Below are 17,282 nucleotides of genomic sequence, written 5' to 3' on the forward strand. Positions count from 1 at the left end.
GGAGGCTAGAGATCAAGTTTCAAATGGTTGGATTGGAATATCTTGGTCTCAAGACATGAGTAGGTGGTTCTCTCACAGAAAATGGATCTAGAAATGAAGTGTATGTTCTGAGTGCTTCTCCCATGAATGAGAGGTCGGTGAAGGGGTATATATAGGTAGCAGCCAAAATCCAACTTTTACACACAGAAGTGCAAAATCAGTGACACGAAGTGGACAACTCGGTGGTACCGACTAGTACCAAGAGTGTGAACTTTTGAATCTCGGTGAGACCGATATACTCAACTCGGTGGCACCAAAAAGGTGACTAACGGTCAGATGGCCAAACTCAATGGCACCGATACTCAAACTCAGAAATTCCGATTTTGTGTATCTTGGCAACAAAATGTTGGTCACACTGAACTTGGTAGCACCGATGCAGTTTCGATTGCACCTATTTGGTGGAAATGGCTAGGGTTTTGTCTGAGGTTCAAACTCAGTGGGTCCGATGTGGAAATGTTGGTGACACCGAATTTGTGAATGTGGAACATGACAAAGTGGATATGTGTGAAAAATGATTGAGAGTTTTGGTGGCTAACTTTGAGCATTTAAGCAATCAGTTCATTTTACTACCTCGCCCCTTTTAATAGTATTGGCTTTCCTATGGACTCGAAAGTGATTTCTCACAAATAGAAAATGAAGAATCTTTTAGATTGAATCTTGAGATAATATATTTGACAAACAAATAGTTCGCCATTTACTCTTTTAGTGAATAAGGTTGCATCAATTTTTCCAATCTCAAAACCCTTTTCAATGAGAAACTTCATTAGGCATTTGTACCAAGCTCTAGGTGTTTGTTTAAGACCATATAAAGCTTTACGAAGTTTGTAAACATGATCAAGTTTCTTAGGGTTCACAAAACCAGGAGGTTGTTCAACATAAACCTCCTCTTCAATTTCTCCATCGAGATACACACTTTTAATATCCATTTGTTAGAGAGTTATATCATGTTGATTGTCATCAGCTAGAAGAAGAGGAATGGCTTCAACTCTAGCAAGAGGAGTATAAGTCTCACCATAGTCCATACCTTCGACTTGCGTGTATCCTTGGGCTACGAGACGTGCTTTATTGCGTACAACTTTTCTGTCTTCATCTTGCTTGTTCTGAAACACCCATCTTATACCAATGATATTCTTCTCGCCTTCTAGTTTTTCAACAAGTGTCCATACTTGGTTCCTCTCGAAGTTATGTAGCTCTTCATGCATGGCATTCACCCAATCTATATCTTGGAGAGCTTCTTCTACCTTCAAGGGTTAAATGATAGATATGAAGAAATAATGCTCACAAAAGTTTGCTAAACGAGATTTAGAGCGAGTGATTCTCCCGTTGTTTATGTTGTTGTAGATTTGTTTCAGCGGATGATCTCTGTCCACTCTTGCTCTAACTCTTGACAGCTTCTTAGTGTTGGATGGAGGAACTTCTTCTTCATCATCTTCATTATCTTGAGCATTGTCGTTGGCATCATCTTCTTCTTGAGGTGGTGGTGAGGAAGGTTGAGGTGGATCATCAAGATGTTTCTCTTCCTCTTCTTCATCCTGTTGTGTATCGCTTATGGATGCTTCTATGTCATTTTGCGGTTCTCCTTGACGCGAAGTGGGAGCTTACACTCGAGTTGATGAAGTGCTTTCCTTCACCTCCATGGGACGAATCTTGCCAATGGACAAATCTTTTATATATTCCAAAGGTTACTTATCTCCTATACCAATCATCAATAGTTCGACTTGCGAACCGTTAGTCTCATCAAACTTCACAGCTACCATCTCTTCAACTTTTTGAGTGAAGTCGTTGTAGACACGATAAGCGTGAAAGTTTGATCTGTAACCAAGAAGGAAACCTTCATAAGATTTAGGTGCAAATTTAGATAGACGCTGCTTATCAAGAATATAGCACTTACAACCGAATACTCGAAAGTATCCAACTTGGGATTTGTTACCGATGAGTAGCTCGTATGTTGTTTGACCAAGAAGCTTGTGCAGGTAGAGTCGGTTTGTGGCATGGCTAGCTGTTTCCACGGCTTCTGCCTAGAAGTGTCCCGGAGTCTTGTATTTGTCAAGCATCGTTCTCGCCATCTCTATGAGCATCCGGTTCTTCCTCTTTTGTTGAGGTCTGTACGTCGCCGAGATCTCATGTTAGATACCATCTTCGTCAAGAAAAGTATCCACATTTGTGTTCTTGAACACCTTTCTGTTGACACTCCAAACCTTCTTGATCTTCACTTCAAAGTGGTTTTGAGATTTTCAAGCAAAGTTCTTGAAGATCATCTGTACCATCGACTTATCATTGAGAAAGAACACCCACGTAAATCTGGAAGAAAGATCAACAATAACTAGACCATAAGAATTTCCACCGAGGCTCTTATATGCGTTGGGACCAAAGAGATCCATGTGAAGCTGCTCGAGGGGTCTTCTTGTGGTCATGATGTTCTTCACGGGATGACTTCCTCCAACTTGTTTTGCTGCTTGACAAACACTATGAAGTCTATCTTTGTGAAAGATGACATCTTTAACACCAAGAATATCATCACCTTTGATGACTTTGTCAAGATTACGCATACCAACATGTCCAAGCCGTCTATGCCATAACCAACCTTTAGAAGATTTTGCAATATGACATGTACAGGGTTAGGATATTTTAGAGAAATGTACAATGTATAGATCACCTCTACGGAAACCAGTAAAGATGATGTTATGATTGTCGCTACGAAACACTTGGCATTCAACTATCATAAATAGCACATCGAAACCAAAGTCTGCTAGTCTAGATACGGAAAAAAGATTGTAGCCAAGGGATTCAACAAGCATGACATTCTGAATGGAACTGTCATGAGATACATACACCTTACCAATACCAAGTACCTTACCTTTGGAGTTGTCTCCACAAGTCACATACTTCCGAGGTCCACGGTTTAGTGTAATCTCATGGTACATGTCTTTATCTCCGATCATGTGATTAGTGCATCCACTTTCGAGCACCCACTCCTTACCCCTGCCATGTAGTCTTTAATGTTATCCATAAGACTGAGATTCTTCATGGTCTTCTCATACTCGGTGTCGAAGTTCTCATCATCATCGTAGTAGCCACGTTATGCATAGTCATCATCGCATGAAGTTTCCTCGTAAGAGACAAAAGTTTCATCAGAAATTTGGCTATTACAATATTCAAGTTTATGCATTCAAATGGCTTCAACAATGATGTTGTTGATGGTAATGACATTTCCTTTAGCACGCATGAGATCACGAAGCTCAAATAGGCATTTATCGAAGTTAGGATCGGTTGGCTTCATCTTATGGAAAGCAATATATTTGTGAACAATGGTTTCAATATTTTACAAGGAATAATTTGGATATATTTTCTCTGAGTCTTTCCACAAGGTATGAGCATGCTCAAAGTTTTGCAATTGTTGAAGCACATTTCTTGGTAAACATCTAATGATAAGATTGACAGTGTTAAGGTTACCAAGCACATTAACTTCATCATCATGAGAAGCATGTATGGGGTCAATGGGAGGTGCATAGGATATTTAATATACTTGCGCAAATGCAACTCTTTGAGTATATCAAGCATTTTGTCTCTCCAAAGTCTAAAGTACTCCCCATAAAGAATAGGCACTCTACAACCAAAAATCTCGGAACTAGTCACATTCATCTTCCTCCAATGGAGGTTAAACCAATGTTTTGGAAACCTGGCTCTGATACCAATTGAGGGATCGATAGAAGATGTGACTAGTGGGGGCTGGGTGAATAGACTACTTCTCAAGTTAAAAATATAGCCTATCCTAATTTCTAGGAGTACCAAAATCTAGCACTTGTAACAAGTCTAAGTCACCCTACACATGCAGTTCTAAGAGTATAGCAGCGGAAAGTAAAACATACAAGTGTAATGTAGAGGAGTAAGGTAGGGAGATCAACCACATGAGGTTGACACGGCGATTTTTGGCATGGTTACGATAGGTGGCGCTATCGTACGTCCATGTTAGTGGAGACTTCAACCCAAGGAGGCTAACTACTGAGAGAGTCCACACAGGGCTCCACCCACAAGGGGTCCACAAAGAAGCGGCCTTGTCTATTCCACCATGGCTTACTTCCACACAGGACTAGCCTCACTCATGGTAGATCTTCACGAAGTAGGCGATCTCCTTGCCCTTACAAACATCTTGGTTCAACTCCACAACACGAAGTAGGACGCTCCCAAGCGACACCTAACCAATTTAGGAGGCACCACCCTCCAAAAGATAATAGGTGTGGTAGATCAATGAACTCCTTGCTCTTCTGCTTATAAAGAGTCTCCTCACCAAAAATCACTCTCTCACAGAATATGCATGGGCAGGAGAGGTTGATTTGGTGGAAAGCAGGTTGGGGAGGCTAGAGATCAAGTTTCAAATGATTGGATTGGAATATCTTGGTCTCAACACATGAGTAGGTTGTTTTCTCTCAGAAAATGGATCTGGAAATGAAGTGTGTGTTCTTAGTGCTTCTCCCACGAGTGAGAGGTGGGTGAAGGGGTATATATAGGCAGCAGCCAAAATCCAACTGTTCCACAAAAAAGTGCAAACTCGGTGACACCGAGGTGGATAACTCGGTGGTACAGACTAGTACTAAAAGTATGAACTTTTAATCTCGGGGAGACCGATATACACAACTTGGTGGCACCCAAAAGGCGAGTAACGGTCAGATGGCCAAACTCGGTTGCACAGATACTCAAAGTCGGAAATTCTAATTTTGTTTCAATAGATCAGAGAGATCTACAAAGGTATGATAATCATGCGAATGAGAATCATAACTACAATTTGGAGTATACTCAAATCTGTATCATGAATAATCAGAACATAAACCCATAAGTGATCGGATCCCAACAAATGCACTCCATAATAATATTACATCAGATAGATCAAAGTGAAGAGGTGACGATCATTGTATTGAAGATCAAGAGAGAGATAGCCATCTAGGTACTAGGTACGGACACATAGATCTATGGTATACTACTCACACATCACCATGGGAGTAGCAAGGTTGATGTAGAAGTCCTCTGTGATTGACCCCCCTTCGGCAAGGCCTAGAAAAAGGCTATAGATGAGCACACGACGGAAGAAAGACTTGAAGTGGCGGAAAAAGTGTTTTGGGAGGATTTGAGAATTTATAGGATGAAGAGGTACACTAGGATATGTAGTTGGGGCCAGCACACAACAGGGAGCGACCACCCCCCTAGGCACGCCCTAATGTTTGTTGCCACCCTCGTGCAGTGTGTGGTCTCCTCCAAATGCTTTCAGGTCTTATTTTGGTCTAGAAAAAATCATAAAAAAATTCGGGGCAATTGGACTTCGTTTGGTACTATAAACCTGAAAAGCCAAAAATATGCAGAAAACAACAACTAGCACTTGGCACTGGGTCAATAGGTTGGTGCTCAAAAATAATATTAATTGGTATATAAAGACCCCAAAGCATCCTAGAATGATAATATTGTAGCATGGATCAATAAAAAATTGTATATACATTGGAGATGTATCAGGATCCTCCTCCACCCAAGGGAGATCCCGTGTTTGAGCTAAAGACATTACCTGATACGTTGAAATATGTTTATCTTGATAAAAATAAGATATATCATGTCATTACCGGTGCTAACCTTTCTGGGCATGAAGAAAAGAGATTACTTCAAACTCTGAAGAAGCACAAGGCTACTATTGTATATACTCTTGCTGATCTTAAGGGCATAATCCCTACTTTATGTCAGCACATGATTAATTTGGAACCTCAAGCTAAACCTCTCGTTGATCATCAATGTCGCTTGAATCTCAAGATGAAGGAACTAGTAACAACTCAAATACTAAAGCTTCTAGAGGTAGGTATAACTTATCCTATTGCTCATAGTTGATGGGTAAGTCATGTTCATGTGTTCCTAAGAAAGGAGGTATAACTGCTGTACCAAATTATAAAAATTAACTTATCCCACAAAGATTCATAACTCGTTATAGGATGGTAATTGATTTCAGGAAATTAAACAAAGCTGCTAGGAACGATCATTACCCCTTTCCTTTTATTAATCAAAAGGTAAAAAGATTATCTAAGCACACACTCTTTTTTTCTTGATGGATATTCTGGTTTCTCTCAAATACCCATGTCAAAATAAGACCAAGAGAAAACCACTTTCACATGCCCTTTTTGAACTTATGCTGATAGACGTATTTCTCTTGGTTTATGCAATACACCTAGTACCTTTCAAACATGTATGACTTCTATATTCTTTGACTTTTGTGAAAAGATTTTTGAGGTTTTCATGGATGGTTTTTCCGTATACGTGACTTCTTTTGATGATTTGTTTGACCAACCTTGATCGAGTTTTGAGAGATGTGAAGAAACTAATCTTCTCTTGAAGTAGGATAAGTGCCACTTTACGGTGAATGAAAGTATAATACTTGTGCATAAAATCTCTGAATGAGGCAATGAGGTAGACAAAGCTAAAGTTGACACAATAGATAAAATGCCATGTCCTAAAGATATAGAAGGTATACGAAGTTTCCTTGGTCACGCTGGTTTTTATAGGTCTTTTATTACAGATTTCTAAGCCACTAACTAATCTTCTTCAAATATATATTCCCTTTGTTTTTATGATGATTGTGTAGAAGCCTTTGAAATACTTAAGAAAGCTTTGATTTCTCACCTGTTGTTCAACCACTTGATTGGAATTTACCATTTGAAATTATGTGTGATCTTATGATTATGCTATTTTTTGACTAGCTACCGTAGGGAAATCCCCCACAGCCTTTTCTATTGGAATAAAAAAAGTTGTTACAGTATGTACATAAGGTTACCAGATGTAACCAGGAGGGGAAGCAAAAGATAACTTACCTAATACAAACTAAGGGTAGAAAAAGGCCCTCAAGGGGGAAGGAAAGAAACCCAACTAACAAGTTCCTCTTTATGCCTCGCCTTAATTCTATGAGAAAGAAGATACATGTCATGAATAAAAGCCCCTTTCCATTTATTGGAACTCGGTCTCTGATGCCTAAACACTTTTCAATTTTTGATCAGCCAAATATTCCAGCAGGCTGCGAAAACCACCTTGACAAAGAAGGGTTTACCAAGATTCCTTCGGACATTTAGTGCAACCTGCCTCATTTCATTACGAGTAGACCAGTCAATCTATAGGAAGTTCCAAACCCTTTGGCCAAAAATACATTTGAAAATCAAGTGATCTCTATCCTACCTTGAGTGCGTGGGGCACATCATACAATTGGCCCCATCATTAATATGTCAATGTCTCCTCTCCACCATGTCTTTGGTGTTTAATGTGTCCATTATGAGCATCCAAGCAAACACCTTGATTTTCATAGTACAACAACTATTCCACATCTAAAGCCAAAGGGGGTTGAAAATATGATTTGGATACATGGATGTGTAATAAAGCTTGGGAGTGAAGGGCTTATTAATGCCATGCCACGATCAAACATCCTTCAAATCAGGTTGTCTCTCATGAGACTGAAGGAGAGCTTGCAAGGACTAAAACTCAGAGTAGGCCTGCTCAGAAAGAGGTAAATAGAACATGGACAAAATGTTTTGACACTCCAGGCTATCCTTTACTGACACAAAAGTGTCCTTGGCATAAGAGAACAACCTAGGGAATCCGTTTTGAAGAGGCAAAACTGAATCACCCACCTTCCATTTATGTTGCAAGAACAGGGCAGTATCCCCTTGATTAATTTCAACCCAAGAAACCTCTCCGAACTGATCAAATTGTTTTAGTTATTATGATGTCGGTGATGTTCTAGCGCAAATAGTAGACAATAAATTCAATGTTTTTCATTATTCTAGTAAAACTCTAGACAATGTTCAAAGAAACTACACTACTACTACGAAGGAAATTTTAGCAGTTATCTTTGCATGTTATAAGTTTAGACCTTATATTGTTGATTCCAAAGTTACTATTGACACTGGTCAAGATGCCATTAAGTACCTTAGTCAAAAGAAAGACGCTAAGACTAGAATTATTAGGTGGACGCTTTTTCTTCAAGAATTTGACTTGCATATCATTGATGGAAAGGGAGTTCAAAACCCTATAGGAGATAATTTGTCTAGGATGGAAAATGTTCTTGATGGCCCAATGCCTATTGACGATAATTTTCCTGATGAGCAACTTGCTATTATAAATGCTTCCCATAGAACTCCTTGGTATATATACCACCTAGTTTCACATTGAGGATAGTTTTCCTCATGACCCAATGGGAATTATGCTAATTACATTGTTGCTAAATATATACCACCTAGTTTCACATACCAACAAAATAAAAAGTTCTCCTTATGACTTAAGACAATACTTTTGGGATGACCCACATCTTTACAAAGAAGGAGTGGATGGTATTATTAGACGTTGTGTACGTGAGCATGAACAGAGACAGGTCCTACGAAAGTGTCATTCCAAATCCTACGGAGGGCACCACGTTGGTGACAGAACTGCTCACAAGGTATTACAATCTGGTTTCTATGGGCCCACTATTTGAAAAGATGCTCGTTAGTACTTTCTTGTGATGAATTTCAAACAATTGGTAAGATTGGTAGACGTTAGGAAATACCTATGAATTATTCACTTGCTATTGAACCATTTGATGTTTGGGCCTTTGATTATATGGGACCTTTTCCTTCCTCTAACGGGTATTCTCATATTTTAGTTGTTTTTTTATTACATTACTAAGTGGGTAGAAGCTATTACAACTAGTAGTGCTGATCATAACACTTCTATTAAAATGCTTAAAGATATTATTTTCCCGACGTTTGGACTCCCTAGATATTTAATGACTAATGGTGGTTCAAATTTTATTCACGGTGCTTTCCGTGAACTTCGAGCTAAATACGATGCTAACCAGGTTTAGGGGGGTGGCATATCAAACGTAAGAACGCCGAAGAGCTCTGGAAACGGGATTGGGGACAAGTGGTGCGAGACACACGATGTACCCAGGTTTAGGGCCCTCCGTGGGAGGTAACACCCCTAGTCTTGTTGGTTTTGGTCGATGAACCGGTTGGAGCTACAATGTGCTCCTTGAGCTGTATGACGTAGGAGGAAGAAGGAGTTGGGAGCTCTCTTTGTTTCTCATGTGCGGTGTGTGCGTGCGAGTGTTCGGTCGACCCCTTGCATGGCGTGGTACCAGGGCGTTTTATATGTCAACCCCGTGGCAAACAATAGATATAAAGGGTACCGGGTGGGGCCCGGTTGGCAGCCTCTCTAGCCGGACAGGGGTCCATCGGCTAGAGAAGTCTTGTCGCATGTAGGTGCCCGCCAGCTGCTGGGTCTCGACACAAGCCGGGGCCCGCCAGCCAGTTGTCGCCATTGGTGCGTGCTTCTTACGCAGCGGCGTACGCCGCACTGTGGAGCGTCATCTTGTGCAGCCGGCTGCGATCAGCGGTACAACCACCTGCACTGTTGCCATGCTGGGGAGGGTAATGGAGTGGATGGGGCTGTGCCCGTCACTGTGCTGCCTCGGCTAGTCGCAGTCGGCGACGGTCACTGGTACGACCGCCTCCACTGTAGCCACGCGCGGTCCGGTCAGGGATACGTGAACCGTTGTAGCCATGCCTTTGATGATGATGCGCTAACGCGGTATGTCACAGCGATGTGACTAGAGCTAACCTGCCTGCTAGCAGGACGCAGTCGAGCTGGATGGAGAGTGGCCGTGCTCGAGCCGGCTCTACCATGCAGACGGATAGGAGCAACCGGCCTTTCGCGGAGAAGAGGTTGTCATGTGTATTTTTTTCAAAGGGGAATGGAGAATTGCTTGCTTTTAGCATACCCCGGGATTATCCCCCCATCAGTAGCGCCCGAAGCTAGGGAGGCATACTGACTTGGAGCGGCGGACCTCGTCGGCTTGGATTCTTTCCTGCATTTTTGCGGGGTTACCAATGGAGACGGCCCGATTCATAGCCGACCATAGCATGAGCTACCTCTGGCTCTCCGACGCGCAAAGGGAGGGCGCCACATGTGGCATGCCGCAGGCCGAGGTAAAATAGGCCACACGCATGACAAGAATGCGCCGCGGGGCGGGGCCCACTTGACTGTAGCCTTGGCGCATGCACATAGATCTTCTGTGGATTGGGGCCGATGGTTGGCGCTCCCGATGCGCAGTAATGTCGCCCGCGCAGCATGCGGGTAGTGGGGATCGTGCGCATCGGATCCCATCCCTCACTACCCCGCGCGTGGTTTAAATGGGAAAGAGGAGGGGTTGAGGGTGCCATTTGCTCTTTCGTCCCCGTACCTTTCCTTCTCCGACGCTCCCCCTCCCGAATCGAGAGAGAGAGAAACGCCGGCAGCATGCCCGTTGCAGCCGCTCACCGCCGTCTCCCGGCGCGACTCAGCGCCTTCCTCGTCTTCGACCCCGTGTCCGAAGTCGTCGCCGAGCATGTCTTCAACCCGGGGCGCTTGGGACGGCAGCGACGTTGACGAGAGGTACATTGAGTGTCTCCATCATCCTCACAAGCTAACGCCAGTAGAGCTCGTCGCCACGTGCGTCGCAGGGGCAGACAACTCTCCGACCACGCAAGCCGGCGAGGTGGTGGTGTTCGTGGAGCACTTCTCCCGAGGGCTTGGGCTGCTGGCGAGCAACTTCGTCTTCCGGTTCTTGACGCACTTTGGTCTATAACCCCACCATCTCGCCACCAATGCCGTCCTACAGCTGGCCGCCTTCGTCACCATGTGCAAGGGCTTCTTGGGGATCAAGTTGCACGTAGATCTCTGGCGTCGGCTCTTCTTCTTCAAGTAGCTGTCGATGACGAACAAGTCCACTAGCACGAAGGGGATGACCGCGTGCAGAGTGGAGCTTGTTTACCACCGCACGGGATCCGACTTCCTAAAGCTTCCCCTGCAAGACTCGGTGAAGAGCTGGCAGAAGGGGTTCTTCTACGTGAAGAACGTTGATCCGGCTCATGACCACATCTACTTGAACGACTTCTTGGACGCACCGCCGGTGGAAATCCGACCTGCCGCAACTAATTAACGAGGTGGATCAGATCTGCACCCGGCTGACGCGGTCGGCCATGGAGGAAGGCCTCACGGCCGTGGATCTCATTGCCACCATGGTGGCGCGTCAGGTCCAGCTGCTGCTGCGCTGCCTATACCTCATCTGCCAGATGGGTGATGCCGCTCGAACTACGTCAGTATTTCCCCCCAAGAGGAAGGGATAATGCAGCACAACAACGATAGGTATTTCCCTCAGAGATGAGACCAAGGTTATCAAACCAATAGGAGAATCATGCAACACTATGTAGACGGCGTCTGCATGCAAATAACAAACACTTGCAACCCGACGTAAGAGAGGGGTGTCAATCGCTCACGGGTAAAAAGATATATAGTTTGATGATAGTTTGGATAAATAGATCTCTCCGAAATGCGAAATATAAGAAGTAACAAAAAAGTGCAGCAAGGTATTTTTCTGTTTTTGATAATATAGATCTGAGAAAAAAGTTGCAAATAAAGGGAAATGCAAATAGCAATATGGATCTGAAACTATATGATGATGAAATAGACTCGGGGGGCGTAGATTTCACTAGTGGCTTCTCTCAATAAAATAGCAAGGGTGGGTGAAAAAATTACGGTTGGGAAATTGATAGAACAACAAATAATTATGAGGATATCTAAGAAAACGATCATGTATATAGGCATCACATCCAAGATTAGTAGACCGACTCCTGCCTGCATCTACTACTATTACTCCACAAATCGACCGCTATCGAGCATGCATCTGGTGTATTAAGTTCGGGGGAAAATGGAGTAATGCAATAAGAACGATGACATGATGTAGACAAGGTCTATTCATGTAGCAACACACCCCATCTTATTGTCCTTAATAGAAACGATACATGTGTGCCTTGTTGCCCCTTCCGTCACTGGTAAAGGACACCACAAGATCAAACCCAGCACAAAGCACCTCTTCACATTGCAAGATAAATAGATCAAGTTGGCCAAACAAAACCCAAATATCGGAGAAGAAATACAAGGCTATAATAATCAAGATTGGATATAAAATTCAAGGCAAAATCTGGTCATAAACTCATTGTTCATCGGATCCCAACAAACACAAACACATCGCACATAAGCATTACATCAAATAGATCTCCATGAGACCATTGTATTGAGATACGTAGAGCGAAGAAGCCATCCAGATACTGCCTACGGACCCGTAGGTTTGATATGAATTACTCACACATCATTGGAGAGGCACCAATGAGGACGGTGAACCCCTCCGTGATCGAGTTCCCCTTCGGTGGAGTGTCGGAATAGGGCTCTAGATTGGATCTCATGGTTCTCGAACTTGTATCAACTAGATATGTTTTTCGTCGGCTCTCTTAGGTTTTCTATAATTTTGGGGGATTTATAGGGCGAAGAGGCGGTGCAGGAGGCTGCCGAGGAGGGCACCACCCACCAGGGCGCACCTAGGCTCCCTGGCGCCCCATGTGGGTCGTGCTCCCCTCGGAGCCCCCCTATGGTACTTCTTTGGCCCATCCTGTGTCTTCTGGCCCAAAAACAAATCTCCAAAAAGATTTGCTGCGTGTTGACTCCGTTTGGTACTGATTTCCTGCGAAGTAACAAAGAAGCAAAAAAATAGCAACTGGCACTGGGCACTATGTGAATAGGTTAGCCCCAAAAAGTTGATATAAAGTTGTGATAAAAGGATTAGAAAACGTCTAAGAATGTAACATAACAGCATGGAACTATAAAAAATTATAGATATGTTGTAGACGTATCAGCATCCCCAAGCTTAATTCCTGCTCGTCCTCGAGTAGGTAAATGATAAAAACATAATTTTTGATGTGGAATGATGCCTATCATGTTCATCACATATTCTTTTCTTTGTAGCTTGGACATTTAGACTTTCATACGGTTCAAAGCAATATTCTAGTTTTCGCATGAAGACTTTAATATTCAAGCATATCGACAAGCAATCATGTCTTTCAAAATATCAACACTAAAGAAAGTTATCCCTAGCCCATCATGCTCAATCATTGATCTATTCATGAAACACACTCGCATATTTGCTACACCTAATGCTCAAGTATGATCATAGTTCCCCCTAGTTGGTGCTTTTAATAAGAAAAATGGAGACATAAAGTAAAAAATGCATAAAGTAAACAGAAAGGCCCTTCGCAAAGGGAAATAGGGATTTGTAGAGGTTGTAGAGCTGAAAGCAAAAAAATAGAGACAAAACATTTGGGAGGTATACCTTTCCTGTCAACGAGAACGACTTCGAGTTCCCCATACTTTCCATGCTAGATATATCATAGGCGGTTCCCAAACAGAAAATAAAGTTTATTCCTTTTCTACCATTTCTTTCACATTCCACGGCTAGCCATATCCACGGGTACCATACATACCAACATTTTCCAAGGAATTTATTATTTGAGAACATTTTTTTTCATTTCGGGACCGGGCATCCCTATTACCGCCATACTCTCGTGCAATGACAAGTAAATAAACACTCATCTTGAGAATAACATATCTAGCATGAAAAAAATATAAGCCACCCTTCAACGCCACATGAGCTAGTACAGGTACACAAAACAGGAATTTATTTTGAATATTAGAGATGACACATAAAAAAATTCTTAGAGCGGCAAGGAGATACCACATATAGGTAGGTATAGTGGACTCATATGGCAAAACTGGTTTTAAGGAGTTTGGATGCACAAGTAGTATTCCTACTTAGTAGAAGTGAAGGCTAGCAAAAGATTGGTAACATCCAACCAAGAAACAAAAAATCATGTAAACAAGAATTGAGCATAAGTAACACCGAATAATGCACCATAAGTACGATGTAATTTCTTAGCATAACTATTGGCTTGCATGCTTGCGTAGAGAATCACAAACCTTAACACCAATATTCTTACTAAAGTATAATTACTCATTAACATGACTCACATATCTCTATCATCATATCTCAAAACTATTACGAGGAATCAAGTTTAATTTGTCCAATGGTCTTCATGAAAGTTTTTATTATATCCCTCTTGAATATCTATCACTTTGGGACTAGTTTCATATATTGCTATTGCTTTTGACAAGCCCAAATAATTGAAGTGAAAATCATGAGCATAAAAAATTTCTTCTCTCAAAACAATCTGAGTGAAGCATGAGAGGATTTCTTCAAAACTACTAACTCTCAAATAGATCTAAGTGAAGTATGAGAGAAGTTATTCAAAAATGATAATGCACACCATGCTCAAAAAGATATAAGTGAAGCACTAGAGCAATTCCATAGCTCTAAAAGGTTTAAGTGAAGCACATAGAGCAATTTTAACAAATCATAGCATATCTTGGATCCCTCAAATAGGTGTGTCCAGGAAGGATACACATGACAAACTCAAAAGAAAAATAAGTAAACACTCATATCACGCAAGACGCTCCAAGAAAAACACATAATATGTGAGGAATAAAAATATAGTTTCAAGTAAAATACAGATGGTTGTTAGAAAAAGAGGGGATGCCACTCGGGGCATCCCCAAGCTTAGTTGCTTGATAATTCTTGAATATTTTCTTGGGGTGCATCAAGCATCCCCAAGCTTAGGCTTTTGTAATCCTTATTCCTTCATCCATCGTGATCTCACCCAAAACTTGAAAACTTCAATCACACAAAACTTAACAAAATTCTCATGAGATCCGTTAGTATAATAAAGCAAAAATTAATACCTTAAGGTAGTGTTGCAAACGCATTCATATTTTAGTATTTCATTATATCTATTGTAGTCCAACTTTACCATGGCTTATACCACCCAATACAAGTCATAGATTCATCAAAACAGGCACACAATGCAATGAAGATAGCATCTGTCTTAAACAGAACAGTCTGCAGTAATCTATACTATAACCATATTTATATAACCCTAACAGTTCTTCAAAATTAGTACACCGTAAGTAAATTTTAGCACAATACTGTGTTAAAATTTCAGCTCATTATCTCGCTCGAGTAAGAAATGAAAATTCATGCACTGGAGACAAAGTTTCTGTTTCAGATTCAACATTGTTTCTACTCATCTTATGAATCATCCTAAAGGTCTTACTTGGCACAAACACTAAATAGAACATAAAAACACAATCATAACAGAAGCATAATTGTGCGAAAACTCAAGAATAGAAAAAAACATATTAAAATAAATTTTATTCATTGGGTTGCCTCCCAACAAGCTCTTTCTTTATATCCATTAAGGTAGGCTTAAGATTTTATTGATGCTCACATGAAAGATAGTACTTGAAACACAAGAGAGCATCATAAAGCATATGCAAAACACACTTAAGTCTAACATACTTCCTATCCATAGGCATTTTATAAGCAAACAAATTATCAAGTCAAGCAAAAACTAGCATATAGAAGGAAGAAGAAAGAGACAACAACAATCTCAACATGAAGAGATGTAATTTATTATCATGATAATTTCTACAACCATAATTTCCTCTTTTAAAATAATTACATGTAAGATCATATTCAAAGTCAACATTATATCTATCACATAGAATATGCCCTTCATGATCCACATGCATAAAGGTCTTATCATCTTCCAAAAATAATGGGAGTATCATCAACTAAAGTTATGAACTCTCCAAACCCACTTTTATCAAAATAAATATAAGATTGAACACTCTCCAAATATGTGGGATTATTTTCACCTAAAGTTGACACTCTTCCAAACCTACTTTCGATACTATTGCAAACATTATTATCAATAACATATTCATCGTGACGCTTAAATAATTTTTCAAGTTCATAAGAAGCATTATCACCCCAATCATGATCATTGCAATAAGAAGTGGACATGGCAAAATTATCATCCCCAAGCTTGTAGTTCTACATATCATTAACATAATTGGAATTAATAGATTTTATAGTAACATCATTACAATCATGCTTTTCAATTAACGAGTTATCATGAATCACATTATAAATTTATTCTTTCAACACTTCATCAAAAATTTCCAGATTCATTATTTTCTAACAAAACTTCATAGAGATAATCAAGTGCACTCAACTCATTAGCAATTGGTTCATCATAAGTTGGCCTTTTGAAAATATTAGCAAGTGGATGAGGATCCATATCAATAGACTTTTAGCAAGTCAAGATGCAAGCAAATAGAAGACACATGACAACATAAGCAAAGATAGCAAACAAGCAAAAAGGCAAATGGAAAAAGGGCCAATAAAATGGAAATGTGAAGTGGGGGAGGTTAAAACAAGAGGCACAAGGCACATAATGTAAATTGCAAGGAGATGATATTTGTAATTAGGAACCTAATAATGTTGATGATATCTCCGCGGTAACAGCGCCATAAATTGGCACGTTGAGGGGAGACTATCTTGACTTGATCCTCCCTGGCAACGGCACCAGAAATTCCTTTTGATGTCACTTGAATTATGTCGTTATTTTCCCCAAAGAGGAAGGGATGATGTAGCACAACAATGCTAGGTATTTCCCTCAGTGATGAGACCAAGGTTATCGAACTAGTAGGAGAATCATGCAACACTATGTAGACGGCGCCTGCACACAAATAACAAACACTTGCAACCTGACTTACGAGAGGGGTTGTCAATCCCTCACGGGTAAAAAGATTGATTGTTTAGTGATAGTTTGGATAAATAGATCTATCGTAAACGCGAAATAACAGAAGTAACAAAAAAAGTGCAGCAAGGTATATTTGTGTTTTTTATAATATAGATCTGAAAAAATAGTTTCAAATAAAGGAAAAGGAAAATAGCAATATGGATGTGAAAGTATATGATGACGAAATAGACCCAGGGGGCATAGATTTCACTAGTGGCTTCTCTCAAGAAAATAGCAACGGTGGGTGAACAAACTACTGTTGGCCATGACGATGACCATGTATATAGGCATCACGTCCAAGATTAGTAGACCAACTCCTGCGTGCATCTACTACTATTACTCCACACATCGACCGCTATCCAGCATGCATCTAGTGTATTAAGTTCACGGAAAAATGGAGTAATGCAACAAGAACGATGACATGATATAGATAAGATCTATTCAATTAGGAATAGACCCCATATTTTTTTTACTTAATAGCGACGATACATGTGTGCCTTGTTGCCCCTTCTATCACTGGGAAAGGACACCACAGGATCAAACCCATCACAAAGAACCTCTTCACATTGCAAGATAAATAGATCAAGTTGGCCAAACAAAACCAAAATATGGGAGAAGAAAAACGAGGCTCTAATAATCAAGATTGGATACAAAATTCAAGGCAAAATCTGATCACAAACT

The sequence above is a fragment of the Hordeum vulgare genome, chromosome 5H (genome assembly GCF_904849725.1).
Source record: "Hordeum vulgare subsp. vulgare chromosome 5H, MorexV3_pseudomolecules_assembly, whole genome shotgun sequence".
Taxonomy (NCBI): domain Eukaryota; kingdom Viridiplantae; phylum Streptophyta; class Magnoliopsida; order Poales; family Poaceae; genus Hordeum; species Hordeum vulgare.